The following is a 15,337-nucleotide window of genomic DNA, read 5'->3' on the forward strand; positions in this document are numbered from 1 at the left end:
GTTTTCATTTAGACTTATGTTTTTCCAACTGTTTTGAATCAAAAACAACACTTTTTACAGAAAGTCTTTGGCTAATTTTATGCAGTGTTGCCCCAATGGTATGTCATTTAAAACCAAATAAGGATCAGGCAGAGCACTGAAAGAGCTTTTATTTCTCCCATTTTGTCGGCAGCTATGAGAATGGGGTGCTCATTCCATTTATATATTTTTGCAGTCATTTCATGGATTGTCTTGTTGTGAATTATGTGCCACCAGTGGTCAATGAGCTACCAACCAAATATAATGATCTAGGTCAAGTTTGCGTATGTTCATATTTTCATATGCTTTGTTCTTCTGGAAAGAGCTATTCTTAAAAAGCCTGCAGTGTTACCCTTATATCTTCTTTTATTGCTGAGATTGCTTCCAGAAGTTTGATATTTTAAAACAACTGTTATCAGCAAAGGAGATAAAATTACACAAATAAAATTATTGCAACTCAGATGTGCTAGAAGAGCTAATACTACTGTAACAATAGGTCAGATGTGAGAGGACACAGCCATAAAAAGAAACCTTTCCTAACTATCTGCAGTGCAATCCACCCATGTGAAACCCTTGAGTTGAAAAAAAGACTTTTCTCCCTGTAGTAACACTAGAATGCAGTCGAACTAAAGGATTTCTACAGGTGTTGGCTTGCAAAATCTATTCCTGAAAATGTATGAAAACATACTTACTAGATCTCTCACTGAAACACTTATTTATAGGACTGAAAACATATGAGCAGTTCCTGGAGCTGGGCTCATCTAGCTTACCAAAGCATGCCTCCGATCTTAATTCAAGCTTCTCCGTCATGCTGAAACTCATGTCACAGGGCTGCTCTGTGCACAGAGGGTATTCAGTCCTGCCCAAATAGAAAAGGTCAAAGAGCAGTCTCCTACCAGCCCACCCTGACAAGGCGTTGGGAGCTGGGTGATGGATTCCTGCAGGTTATTTGCGGAAGGTGGGGAATATCACTTGCCTGCACAGGATTCAGCAGAGCTGTCCCTGGATGGGGCGGCTGGGCTGCAGGGAGACGCTGATAAGTTTGGAGGAGAAAGGCTGAGTCAGAATTTTTTTTCATGTCTTTGCTAAAGAAGCTTAACTCCGAGATGGGAGTGACACTGAGCTGATATGGATGAGCAGACCGTCTTTGGGAGCAAGGTAGGGTTTGTTTTTTATTCCCCTTGCAAAAAAGATATAAAGAAAAAAGGGATCCCAGTTCATTTGGTGGAGAAGCAGAATTACTTGCATCACTTGCATTACTATTGCAAAAGCAGAAGACACATTTCAGTGGATGGCCAAGAAGAAGCTGCCTCCCAGGCTGCCACTGATCCCTTCTGGTTCAAGAAAGTCTTCCTTGTTTAGATTTACCTTAACCAAATGATTTGTGCTTATCAGTGAGAGAATAAATCCTGAGGAATCAGCCACTCTGCTGGTAAGGGCTGCACGTTGAGCTGTGGCTGGGGGTCCTTTCTGACCACCAGGCTGTCAAGTAAGCCAAGCCAGGGTAGCTGGTGGTCACAGAGGTATCATTCTCAGACTCTTCTGGGAGCACCCTAGATCCACACCAACTGCGTACAGGCAGCAGGCTAGGATCAGGGAAAGGCCTTGGCGGAAGAGAGATGAGGATTTGCCTTTCCTTCCGCTACAAGCTAGTGCTACCCTTAAGGGATCTTTGATCTCACTGCAAAGGATGGAAGGGAGGGAAGTACCTGGAGGACTCTTTGTTCCTCTTAACACTATCTCAGTTCTTAATCTGAGGTGTAGCAACAAGTTTAATTCAAAGACAAACTGTGTGAACTTCATGTGTGTTCAAGGGTATTCTCAGGTGAGAATAAATTGCAAAGTACCATGGAAAAAGGAAGTGAAGTTACACTGCTCTTAGTAAAGTTATAACCTGATACTCCTAATAATTTTAATAGTCTCATATTCTAATTTCTCTCCAAGATCACTGCCTTTATGAGGAGAGAGGACAGACAAGATTGCCTTTTTATCCAGCTATTTCTCCCCGATGCGGTGGGAGTGGCAGTGATGCCCTGGAGAGTAACAATGAAGGCTTAAGAAAATATAGCAGCACAACAAAATTGCAGCGCTGTGATCACAGCTTCTTATCCACTGCATAAAATTGGGGAGGGGGGAACGTTTGCTTCATTTTGCAGAGCCTGTAATCAAGATCATGAAGCTTTCAGAAGGCTTCTAATTTAAAAATGGATGTAGGTAAAACCGAACAACAAAGATCCCATCTCTGTTCTTGTTTTTGTTCCTGTAACGGAAATATGTCATATGATCTGCTCAGCTTCTTCCATTTCTATTGACTTGTGAGAACACAGGCTACTCAAAACATGGTAAAAAGAGCTTGGCGTGATCCAGTTCTGGACCCGATATTCCCTAATATTTCTAAAGGGTTGGATCTCTCTCTAAACTAAGAAATACCCTGGATCAATGTTTATTCCATTTTTTCTTTCACTGAAATGTTAGAACCTTAGAAGAGATGTGGGTTACTTGTTTTAACGAAATAATTGCTTATTGTGAGCTGTGATTTCAGATATCCATCCTTTGACTCAGAGAGAGAAAGGAGGAATATTCGTGTCATCAAACTTCAGGCATCTAAAGTAAGGTCCTCAGAGCAGTGTTCAAACCTATATTAAGCACAGCAGCCACCTCAGCTCCAAAATTACAATTAGCCGGTGTAAATCCCAGTAAATGCAAACTGCCTTGCATTAGAAGAAATTTGCAATCCACAATAACCAAACAAGAAACATAAACGAAATGTTCCTCACTTACTGATATACTTATGCAATGTGGAACTCACTGCAAATCAATATTTTGCTCCTCAGGAGTGGCAACTGAGCTGATTATGGCATTTATAGATGCCACAGTTATGTCACTTTCCTTGTTCAGGGAAAGCAACATATATTGTCAACAGTAGGTGAGGACAGGGGGAGAGTGTGTCTAATTTTAACAGGCGCCACAGTTCTCCACGGAGAGAAAGTAAGAAGCCAGCTACCTCCCACTGAAATTAGTAGGAACTGAGTTTATCAGCATATCGTGGGATCAGTCTCCTCCCTCCCTGTCCCCTAACTGCACAGCACAGCAGATGCGATAACTTACTGGTGTGTACCTAGAATCATTGGGAGACCGACTGCCAACAGCTGGCATCTTTAGAACCTATTATTCCCTTTGCTGCCTCTACTAAACTAGAGCTTTCTGGAACAGTATGAATTAATTCCCAACAGTTTATGAATCCTGCATAATTCATTTATTCATGTGCCTGTAAAAGGCACTAAAATTTAAGAGTCTGAAATAAAAATGAGTGTAATTGCACCTGGTTTTAGATTCCTTCCCATTCTGCTCTACCATTTCATTTTTACTGCCATTTAAATGGCACAATGTTTAATTGAAAGCTCCGAATTGCTGATTGCTGTTACAATGCAACTTCTCAGTGGGGAAAAATACACCCTTTGTAAATAATTTGGAGATGAAGTAGTGTCCTTGCTATGCACAGTCACAGATGCGGCTGTGGAAAGACAGAATTAGAGCTAGGATAGTGCCCATAATTTCTGTCCTAATGAAGATTCATAGGACTGGTTTTAGTGAGCAAGCTGTGTGAATACTATGAGAGCTCTGACATATATCGGGGGACACAGCACATACTTCACCCGGACTCTTCCATTCCTGGGTCAATTAGAAATTAGTAGCGATTAGTCATTTATTAATTTAGTTAACCATAACCTTGAAAATTTAATATGGCAAATTTCTGCAAAAAGGAAAATAAGCATAAATTAGACATAAGAGAGCATGGGAAAGCTCCACACCCTAGAACTTAGGCAGAATTCAACCCAAGGGCTGTTGGCGATGCAACACGGGTGATACTCAGCATTTGCAGCACAACTTCATTAGGCATGACTGTTCAAGGTGCTGTACCCAAAGGCAATAAAGTAACTGTGTCCTAGCAAGAATGTGCAAAAGGAGATGGGACCAACCATGGGAGCACATGCTGACAGTGAAACGGCCATGGTAAGCTAGCTAAGTAGTGAGTTCATACAGTGATCTCAGCATACCATCTCCAGAAGGTTTGAAGTCGATGAGAAAAACTTTCCAAACAATGCAGTAGTCTGTGGGTCAGGCTCCTCTCCGCAAAATAGCAACTCTGGTGAGAATTTTACATGTTTTGGAACCGATAGGAAAGTAATGATGAAGCCTAAGACTCAGTGGCTACTTCTTAAATAAGAACTATCCAATAGGAACCACTGGGATGAAATATGCGGTGTTTGTGGTCAGAATTCCCTGCATACTCCAGCTATTAATACTACAGAATGGAGCTGGCTGGTTTGGGTTCTGTTTTTTTCTTTCCATTTCCAATCCAAAACTTTGGTCAACATTTGCCAACCCAATAGGATGCCTGAGCCAAGTTTCAGGTTAACTCTGATCACTCTGTGGTTTTAATGATTCCTTCATCCTTGCTAGATTTGGGACTGAAAAAGCACAAAAATCAATGAATATCAATTTTTATTTATTTTCTTTTTAAATTTAGAAATGTTGGGTTCACTTGAATGCAAAAAAATGGATGGGGGGGGCCATATCTCCTGATGATGTCTCTGGGAAATGAAACTGCTGACACTTTCGCATAGCTCTAGTTTCCAGCCACTGTTAGCGTTTTAATGATATGATCAATAACCATATAGATAGAAGGGACATTTCCTACCGCACAGAATACAATAGCTAGAAACATGAGAAGTGGTTTATACATCCCTTTAACTGGTGGTTAACCTCATCAAATTACTGCACCTGCTAAGGCTGTGAGAAATAAATACAGCTGGCATCAGCGTCTGGCCAACTGAACCCAACCCTATGTTAATCTGAGCAGATGTAACAGACCACATGGTCGACTCCAGCATGACGTGATGAGACTGCGCTTCATCACAAGCTGGAGTGATCGGTCCCAAGGTGCAGAAAGTAGGGCAAAATACAGCTAATTGCTTCTCCCTTGCAGACAAATCCAGCCCTGCCAAACCCACACAATCAGCGATTGATTTAGGTTGGAAAGGCCCGTGTCCAGGAAGCTTCAGGAAGCTGCCTCCTCAAGGCCTCTGAGAGCAGGTGAGCTGTCAGTGGGAGACAAGAAAAGGAGAAGCAGCCTTGGTCTAGAGCGGGATTAGGCATTCCCTAATAAGAGGCACTGTACAAACACAATGTAACTAATAAAACAATGGCCTCCTACCCAAAGAGTAGAGGACAGAGGGTAAGGCAAGACCCCAAAGAATGAGAGCAAAGAAACCATGGTATTGACAACCAGGCACCTAGCAACCGCCAGCAAAGAGTGTTTTGAGAAGGAATGTGACAGTGAAATATAGTAGCTCTGCAGATACTTTTTGAGAAGAGACCCTACCTACCTACCTAGGATGCTGGTGGTTGTTATTGTAGTGTTTTATTTTGCTTTTTGTTGGAAGAGCACAAAGGAACTTGCTTGAATACTGAGTAAATGGATGAAGGAGAACAAGGGGAGCGCTCTAGAGCGCTTCCCTTTCTTTCGTTCCACCCCAAAGTGACCAACACTGCTTTCTTCAGCAAGCCCCACCTAAAAGCTTGAGCCAGTGAACAACTCCTTTCCTATGAGGGGCTCCTTCTGAGCACCTTACCTGATCCGAAGAGTATCTTACTTGTGCTGTTCAACAGCACCGAGCACATGATGGCCAGAGCAAGACAGACCTTTGTTTTGACCCTCTACGCAGTTCAGCTCTCATTGACTCCTCTGAGAGCTGATCATATCAACATTTTCAAAGCCTGGAACAGAAGCCTTTTTACGAACGTAAAGAATTCAGCCAGCCTCTCCCTCTTCCTCCAGGGCTGCATGATTTCCAATTGGTTTTTCTCATGCTTCGCTCAGTTTAAATGGCATGAAATGTAAAGTTACCAGATCTCTGAAGTACCCTCAGTTCTATAGCAGAGGGGTAATGAAGTAGGTAGATGAAATACATTCACATAAGAACATGGGCTCACGAAACATACCCGCACATAGACATGTAGTGCGCTCTAAGAGATGGTGAGAATTACATGGTTACTCGGTGAGTTACGTTCTCTTATGGAGGATCTCTATATGGAGAGTCTATAGAGGTATAGATATAAGTTATACAGACACATATGAAGGTATCACTAAGAAAATTCAGATAAAGGCCAACAGAACTAGTCATGTACTCACAGTTCATATGTTTTTTGTATATTTCTGAATTGGAGCCACAAAGCAATCATCCATGCTCAGCACATCTACCAGTCTGGAGGAGGACTGACCCAATAGTTAGGATATTGCCCTAGCACAAGAGAGACCTAAGCTGGCTGTTCTCAGCTTGTGTGACAGTTTGTTTAAGCTTTGTTCTAAATCTAAACAGAAGAAATCTGTTGCTATTTCAGGAGACATAATACATATTCTTCACATCTGGTTGCTTCTCTTTTTCTTCCCCTGGTCATGTATACAAGAGAAAGCATGAATAACATAGATGTGAATCCCTGTTGCCTTTCCCCTCTTTTCTTACACAGAATCCTCTGACCACATTGTTTACAGTCAAAAGATGACTCAACACTATGCTAAGGTCTCGCTTTCTATGAATAGAGAGTATACTCAGGCTGTATTTGCTTTGTCAGAGCAGGAAAATCCTCAGGATTATGTCTCAGTTGAGAGAGATGCAAATCACTGTAATTTACTCATAACACGGCACCTAATAATCAGGATGTTTTTTTCTGAGATTGCCACAGTTACATTAGGAGAATGTCTAAATGGAATATAAGACACATGTGACGGGATTAGATAACCTCCTGATGTCCCTTCCAAACTAGAGGTTTTTCGGAAAGCCTTAAAGAAATATAGTGTTATAATAATTTTCAGTTAAGGTGTTTGCTGACGACAGAAGAAACCAATCTGCTTCAGAGTAGGCTGGCCAAACATTTCAGGCAGGGCTGCTGGGTGACCACTCCCCCATTTTAGTGTCACGGAGACTTCAAACCTGCCACTCAGTTTCTGCCTAACCAGCTATTTCCACAAAAAAATTTCTAGCCAGCCCTGTCCATGAGCTAGGAGAAGCTCTAGTCTCTACCAGTAGTGATGGCTCAGGCATCTGGTGAAGTAGCTTGTTAGTATTCTCAGCAATACTAACCTCTGTCCAGACCTGTGTCTGGCACAAATCTGAGTAACAACTTGTAAGTTTGGAAGAAATAAGCCACAAAAGAAGGTCTAGCCACAGACGAACTTATCTATTGCAAAACTTTTTTTGCTGTGTGTATCACACTGGGGAAAAGATAATAGTAACAGCAGCTCTAAGAACTGTTATAAGTTGCATCTAGTGCTGCCAACAGCTGGCATAGCAAACAAGATAATCACGAGTGGAAATATATCCTCAAATTAATTTTAACAGCTTTTGCTGGACTCCTCTTTTCCAGATGTCACAGAGCTAAATGACAGTTGCTAAATATTAGAAAGGGAGCACAAAATTGGAGTTGTCTTTTTTTTTTTTTTTAATCAGTCAGCACATTTGCTTTACAGCAGTTTTGGCAGAGTAATTGTCTAAATAGAGGTTAAAAAAAATTATACTATAATCAGAGATTACATTATATTAAGTTATGGCACTAAAAGAAACTTGTTTGGAGTTTTGTTCATTGGAGTATTTCAGCTGATTAAAACATTTGTGGGACCTTGCTTCCTTTATTAAAAAAATGAGAGAGAAGTTCTGTAAGAACAGATGAGGAAGGATAGTCAAAACTACACGAGGAGATTATTAAATACCAGTACTACAGAGTTTTAATGGAATTTAAGCTCCTGTCTTCTGAAGATGCCACCTGCTCTCCATGCTGCAAACTTTATCAATTTACAATCCACTCTCTACAACACATGCAACGTCACATGTTTGCGTAACATTAGTCAAAATGGCAAAGCCTTTGAAAGAAGCTTGCCAAGTGTGACTGCCATACGTAGTTGGCTTTTTTGTATATTAAAGTACCACCAAGAATTGCACCTGCAATTAGGAGCATCTACATACAGCGTGATTGTGGTCTCTGTAGACAGAGGAGCTGAAAGAGAAGAAAACGAGAACCAAAGAACATGTCCAGACCTTCTACTGTAGGTGCCAGACCAGGGGCTGAGACTAATTCACTCTCCACTGATTGAGGAGCAAAGGTCTAGCAGCTTCAGATAACTGACAGCCAGAGTAGCTCACCGTTGTCTTGAGCGTAGATGGCAAACTAGCAGTCGTAGCATTACTGCACAGCTATAGCAGAAATTCTATATATAGCCTGTATAATCTACCTCCTACTGATCAGCCTCCTACTGATTTCAGAAGGAATCTTAACTGCACTGAAAGTGATGAGCCTAAGTGAAGTGCAATGCCTTTATCCATGATCACCCTTCTTCTTTGGAGATGATTATTAATGATTTTAGTGATGAAAATATTTTAGTGGAAGCAAAGACCTTATATATGTCTTAAAGATTTACAATCTAAGAGCCAGATCCTGCAGTTTGCTCCATGTCAGATGGCCTACTTGTCTAAAGGCATCTTTTTTTCTTTTATTGCCAGGATAGCAAATTGTGCAAAAAATACACAGCACAACCTGTAGGAAGGAAAGAAGAAATCCAACACTTTATTCATATGCTTTGCTCCAGAAAGATTACAGTGGTCATCCTATGTAGTAATGCCCAAACGGTACTAAGTCCCATAATTCAGGTTTGTACTCTAGTGCATATTTTGGAAAGATATGCAGTCTTCATGGTAAGACTTCCAGTGACGGAAAATCTAATACTGCTAACTACGCTCCAAAAGCTATGAAAAATCTTCAAAATATCTATAAATCTACCTATGCTCCAAAAACTGTCCCAGATACCACCCTCAATTCCACACAAAAGTTTCCACTGTAAGTTTCTCACTTAAAGAGTCTAGTAATATCAGCTAGTCTCTTCCTCTTACAACCAATAAGAAAATCTTCTTTTCAAGACAACAAGGCTGAGCTCTTTCTCACTGTAAAAACCTTCTTCACGTTCTGAACGTTCTTTCAACTTTTTAAAATTGTGACCGTGCAGAGCAGGACTCATTTCACCTAACATTAGCTATCTAAAAGTAGTCATGAAATCTAGGCATCTTATTCTCATCACTTCTGGGTTCAGTAGAGAAAAGCATCCCAAGAGAGTAATTCACCTCATTGCCAGATAGTTGCGATGAATCACTCTGCTGAGGTACTAATCTTTCCAGTGACTGTAGAAGGAGCCTAGGCAATAGATTTTGACTAGACATCTAATTTTTCAATTGAGACGGAGCCCATCCTTTAAGTGGTAACAGCATTCCAGTAGGAGTGAAAATACTACTCCAGTACCTTGTCTCCCAGTTTTCCCCAGGAAAGCAGACATTATTTCCCAAAGAGATCGTGGCTGGCCTTCATCTCCAATTAGCTTGTTCTGGCAGGAACACTTGTCCCAGCCATAGATAAAAGACTGAAGCTGACTGGGAAGAAAAAAAAAAAAAATTGAAAAAGGCAGACAGCTCACACAGCATTTGTGAGGCAGTGAAGTTAATTGCTATGTAATTACCACCCAAGTAAATTGTTTAATGTGGTAAAATGTGACCAGGGTTGTTACTTCTGCTGCAAGCAGTGGCTCATGATGCCATCTGCAACCCATCAACAGATCACATAGTGAATTTGCTGCAGATGTAAAGCAAACCCTCAACATCTCCAAGCATGTTGTTAAAAACCTCCATCAAGTGAATACTAACATTTCTGTTGTTTCAGATGTCTCTGTGGCTATTTACATAGGGCTCAATGGTGCCGCACTTGTTCATGTTGATGAGGGAAGAATATGGTTAGTTAAGAGAAGAGCAGGTTGGCAATGGCTTCTGAGGTTAGAAACGAAAATAAAAGGGGGATAAAAGACACATCAGTGTTCAACCATAATTGGAAATCCAGCTATGCAGCGTGGAGAGGGGAGCGATGAGGGGGAAAGGAATGTGGTCTGTCATGAAAGCAGCATTCTGGCAATTTACTGTGGGATCGTGAGCAGTTCGTATAAACAGCAGGCGGCTGTTGCATCAGCTACTGGCTCCTTTTGGGTGTATTCGGTGCCCGAAGCTAGTCGTAACTGTGCCAGGTCAGTCATAACCCCACAGGACACCAACGCCCAGATGTGCAAAGCTGAGGCAATGCACTGAAAGTAGGGTGGCATGCAAGTGCCCTGAGATCCTCCGAAAGGTGCTGCGACACAAACTGCGCGTGGAAAGGAAGCACCTCCAGCACAGCATCGTAAGGGTGCGCAGCGCTCCTCGGGAGTCTCAAGGCTTGGGCACGATCTGCTGCTTCCAGAGTTATACGTATGTGGGAAGAACCCTTATGTCTTATTTTAACAGTCTTATCGAATTATCTTAAATCTTCAGCACAAAAGGTCATTATAAAAAAAAAAAACAAACAGAGACACTTTCAACCCGTGCTTCAAAGCACCGACCAACTTCCCATCGCTGAGCTTCCTGTCCCCAGACCACATATCACTTGCCACATGTAAATACTTGTGATTGTTTCTCACCTCTTTCGGTTTTCTGAATTTTATTTATTTATTATTTATCTTAAAGGCAGCATTCCAGAAGTAGCGCAAGCATACAGGAACCACATTTTATATTGGAACTTCTCGGTGCCTGACGTGCTTTTGAAAATGTCTCCCATGGCTCCCAGTAACCTAGATATCCAGCAAATCTCATTCAAAGCAGAAAGCTGAACCCTGTAAAAACTGCTCTTCCTGCTGAGAGGTCTCCAGGATGATCTGCACGCATAACTTCATGAAACAGAAATGCTTCCCAGTTCCACCGATTGTCACACTTTAAGCCTGTGTCAGGGGCTGTGGCTTGATTTTACTGCTTTGGTTACTACACACAGAGTTGTAGGGAACATGAAGGAAAAAGAAAACAACCTGCAAAGCACTTTTGTCTTGTCCTGTTTTTTTCTGTTTGTTTTTTTTTAACCGAGATAACTATACTGCCTTCATACCACTTTTAAGAATCTGGTGTGAACACTGAGCTCCTTGGAGAACCTATACCTGCAGAAAAATTGGGAACTTCTCAAGTTCATGTGCTTGACTTTATGCATCCAAGTAGGCACAGGTATATATTATCTGATACACACGTTTGCAAGCACAACATGCACATATACTTCCAAAAAATGACCCACAACAGCCTGACTTTTTGATCTCATAAAAAATGAGGCTGAGTTTGACTTACCTGGGGCTAAATTCTTCCTTCAAATGGATGCACACATTGGTATAAAACAGAAAAAGGTTTCTCTTTGTGAGGAATAAGAGTGACTTCTGGATTTTCCCAGTTATTTGCTTGCTTTCTTGGAACTGATTGGAGAAGGAACAGGTGTGCATAAAGCTGCATCATTTTGCACTGCGGGAGAATTTGTCTTAGTGAGAAGGACAGAGAGAGAGAGAGAGAGAGAGAGAGAGAGAGAAAGAAAGACTAATCCACAGCTCTTTCCAGCCCAGGGGAGCTTCATCTGAGTTGGGGCAGAAATCTTCCAATGGAGAACATTGCCACGGTTTGACTGATTACAGTAGCTGGAGAGTTATTATCTCAGGTTTTGGAGGACAGCAGCAGACTGGACAAGCTCCAAATTGTCGGGTAATGCTACATGTTTATAATACTGGCTTTTGGTGCTCAGTTGTGTGCACACTACATGTCATTTTAATGCACAGCATAGACTGGCAATGCTTGACATATTCTAAGAGTAGATAAGGCTTATGCCCTCTCGTATTTTTTCCTTTTTTCTTGGAAGAGCAATTTATAGTGTGCAGTAATGCACAGTGATCTTTTCTGGCATTACTGTGGGAGCAAAGCAGTGTCATAATGATGTTTACTATCATAAAATAAACTAATAAAAAACAGAGACTCTAGCACTTGATGATCTCTTCCATTACAGAGAGTTTCAGGAAACAGCCGCCTTAGCAGATCACGCACCAGGTAGGCGAGTGACACTAGGCACACTCGGATCATGACAGATCCCCTGCAAGAGCCCTAAACATTTACTTTCTTTTATGACTAGTTTTACCAATGGCAGGAAATGGTATTTTGCTATCAAACTCATTGTGCTAGCTGATCAAGCTGTATTCTTGTTTTTATGATCCTCTCTTAATAGGTTGAAAAAGATATTGCCGCAATCCAGACGCTACATCGGCCTTGGGTAGCTGTTCTCGTCCATCAGCAGGCTGGTGCTGCGGAAAATGCAGCGACCATGCTGTGAGCTATGTCATTCCCGTCAGCTGAGATCCAACACGTGACAGATCGCCTGTGTTGCAGAGGTGTACCACTGAATTAAGTGGAGCAGCCCTGAAACTGTAAAAGACAAGGAAACTTTAAACAAATGTGAGTAAAGACAGATCATGCCCACTTTTGAGAAAAGGTGATTGCCTTTCCTGGATCTCCTGGATTTCCTACACTAAGAGTAGTAAATTGGCTTGGAAGAAAATCTATTTTTACTATCTGTAAGATATAACCAGTGTCTTAATGAGAGTAATTCAGGATTTTTATGTATTTTGATGGAAACTAGAATTATTATTTTCAGTGGGAAAACGTGGCATTTAGCCAACCTTTTTTTTTTTTCAGTTTAAAGTCACACAAGAAAAGTCACGCATAGAGAGAAGGTAGGCAGATGGCCGTTTCATGTGGAAAATTGTTTTCAGCTTCAGTGTCAAAGTAAAGAACGTTTCGCTGTTTCCAAGTAAAAATATTCTGCAATATTTTTTTCCACCAGTGATATTTAGACTTCTTACCCTGAGTGAAAACCAAAATGAAATATAGATATTCCAGAATTTCATGTAGGTTGTAAATTCTGTTTTCTGGCTAGGTCTAAGTATAATCAAAAGAAACAAATTAAAGTGTGAATTCTTTTTTCTTTTTCTTTTGAAAATATATTGGTTTTGCACAGAGTGTAAATCAATATATGGTGTGAATCAATCCTTACAATAATTATTGTGAGGAATAACAGAGCACCACGAAAATAAAGACAGATATGTTTATGGCATCTTAATTTTCCTTTAAGAAACCAGAAAAAATAAGCCTTAACAGATGAAGGCCAGTTTTGCATTCTATTTCCTCCTAGATTTTTTTTTAGCATTTTTTAAAGTTCACAAATCAAGGCCAGGGCATTTTCTGTTGTTCTCAGTAGGCAAAGCATATAGTTTTACTGCAAGGGGAAAAGGGCAGCAAAGTTGATCTGCAAATATCTTTCTTGAGCCTTAGTAATTTTAGACAGGTGCCCTTTGCTTAGCGATACTTTTTTCTTGAAAGAATGTATCTTGGCACAAAGGGGAAAAAAAGTAATTGTAGACATCTGGCCTTTAGGAAGCCAATGGTTCACAAATTAATTTTACTGGAGGCTGTAGCAATTACAAGACTTGATACTGCCATCTGGATATTCACCTGAACCTCACTGCAGATACCATTTCTCTGTCCAGGTTTCTATTGCAATTTATTGAGGAAATATAGTGCATTCTGACATGTCCTAAAAGCAAAATATTGTGTCACTGTTAAAGACAATCAAGTTCCCGGTCTCTGTGCTGATACTCAAAACCTCTCAGAGGCTGGCATTCATTACACGAAAGTTCACTTCTCACTGCGCAACTGCTGTTTCTCTCTTTTCACAGTCGTCTCTGCCGAGATCCGTGTTGCTGCTGCTGGGAAGGAGCTCCCGTGTAGGTGAGGCAGACTGCTCTCCGAGGAGCTTGCAACATCTCTAATTAAACCTTTTTTTTTGTAGACTAGAGAGAGAAAAACGTTAATGTCCAAGATGACATCGCCCGTCTTGGAAACAAAATCTTTTCTGAGGAAGATACTAGTTCCAGTGAAAGATCTACCTGTGAGGGTCAAATTTCTGGCCAAAGAGAGGGAAAAGAAAAATAGTTTGAGAACAAGTCAGTAATCCAGAAAATCCTGGTTCAGAACCGTCCTCTGCCCAACAACCACAGCCGGGCCCAGTTCCCATACCCAGAGTGCCCCAGTCCACAGGCCATGGGCAGAATGTCTGTCGCCACTTTTTACGTACAAAACGCCAAGGTGTGGAGAGCCTTCCTCAGAACGAAACGGGAATGTTTTCAAAACGACGAACCATTCTGTATAACGAAAAGAAACATTTAGACCCCAACTCCAGAGCTAGCGCAAATAGGAGACAATACAGTACAGGGCAATACAATACAATAACTCTTTTTCTTGGAAAGAAGAGGAATCCAGAGAGCACTAGATGCAATGAAAGAGAGCGCAGTGCCAACAGCCAACTTAGAGTCTACTTTATACTACCATAATACAAAGCTTCTCCAAATCGGAAGGCCTCTAAATCTGTAATCTTACTTTTGGCTCCAGGACACAGCGACAGCACCATGTCCCACTCCAGAAACTCCTTGACTGTCCTCAGCGCAGTGTGGGACACTGCAAAGGTGATCGACGCATAGGCAGCACGGACCAGTCACCAGGGCCGTGACACCTTTCAGGACAACTGCATCGTGCTCACCCAGTCAATATCCTTCAAAGCCGGGGTGGGCTGGAGGAGATTCAAAGTCTGTCGTGGTTCCCTGGGAACTTCGTCCACATCTGTACTGAAATTGCCTGCATCAGGCATTGTAAACCCAAAACTGATGGCACGTTATGTGAAAGATATTAACATGTCATGATTCCTTCTCATTGCTTAAAACCCCTTGGCAGTATTTTTCCTGGTTACCTAACTCTTAACTTACAGAGTTTGCTTGATGGCTTTCTGTGTTTCTTACATGTTTGGATTCTTGTTACTTCTATGCTTCTTTGGCTTGTTAAACTGTCTGCTGCTGAAGTGCTTTTATTTCTAGTAAATAAATCTGGAATTTAAATAATGATTAAACAGTAATTCATAAAAGAAGATAGTTGTGACATGTTGACTCAAATGTAGGTTTATTTTGCGTAAAAAAAATACGTCAATGTTTATCCATATTTAAAGCTCAATTTTCTCATATAATAGAGTCAATATGAAGGGAACTATCTATCTTAGAAATATATAAGATGCCATTCTTCATTGTCTGGAGATTGCGAAACTGAGAAATATTGCAACTGCTGCTATATGATCATAGCTCTTGAGTCAGCTTCTATAGGAAGGCATGAGATTTTTCCATTAATCATTGTTTTACTGCTACTCAGTTTCAGCCATTAACTTGTAATGCCCAGAAGGCTTATAGCACAGAGGATTTGACTGCTGCCAATGTAAAATCACCGATAAGAGGTTGGAGTTTTTAAAAGATCTGTAGCAATGTGCGAAGGTCTTTTACACCAGAATCTAGAAGGCA

The 15,337-nt window shown here is 41.1% G+C and overlaps 1 long non-coding RNA gene across 2 annotated transcripts; it reads left to right on the forward strand.

The window, feature by feature from the left end:
* The first annotated feature begins 955 nt into the window (after positions 1-955).
* Positions 956-14,926, forward strand: LOC138066091 (uncharacterized). Of its 2 annotated transcripts, XR_011139328.1 has the most exons (6): positions 993-1,176; positions 5,009-5,115; positions 11,514-11,654; positions 12,169-12,395; positions 13,676-13,727; positions 14,388-14,926. It is a non-coding gene; the product is annotated as an uncharacterized lncRNA (long non-coding RNA). The 2 variants fall into 2 exon arrangements; XR_011139327.1 differs by lacking the exons at positions 5,009-5,115; positions 11,514-11,654 and having other exon boundaries at positions 956-1,176.
* The last annotated feature ends 411 nt before the right edge of the window (positions 14,927-15,337 follow it).

Source organism: Struthio camelus, chromosome 2 (assembly GCF_040807025.1).
Source record: "Struthio camelus isolate bStrCam1 chromosome 2, bStrCam1.hap1, whole genome shotgun sequence".
In the NCBI taxonomy this organism is placed as follows: Eukaryota; Metazoa; Chordata; class Aves; order Struthioniformes; family Struthionidae; genus Struthio; species Struthio camelus.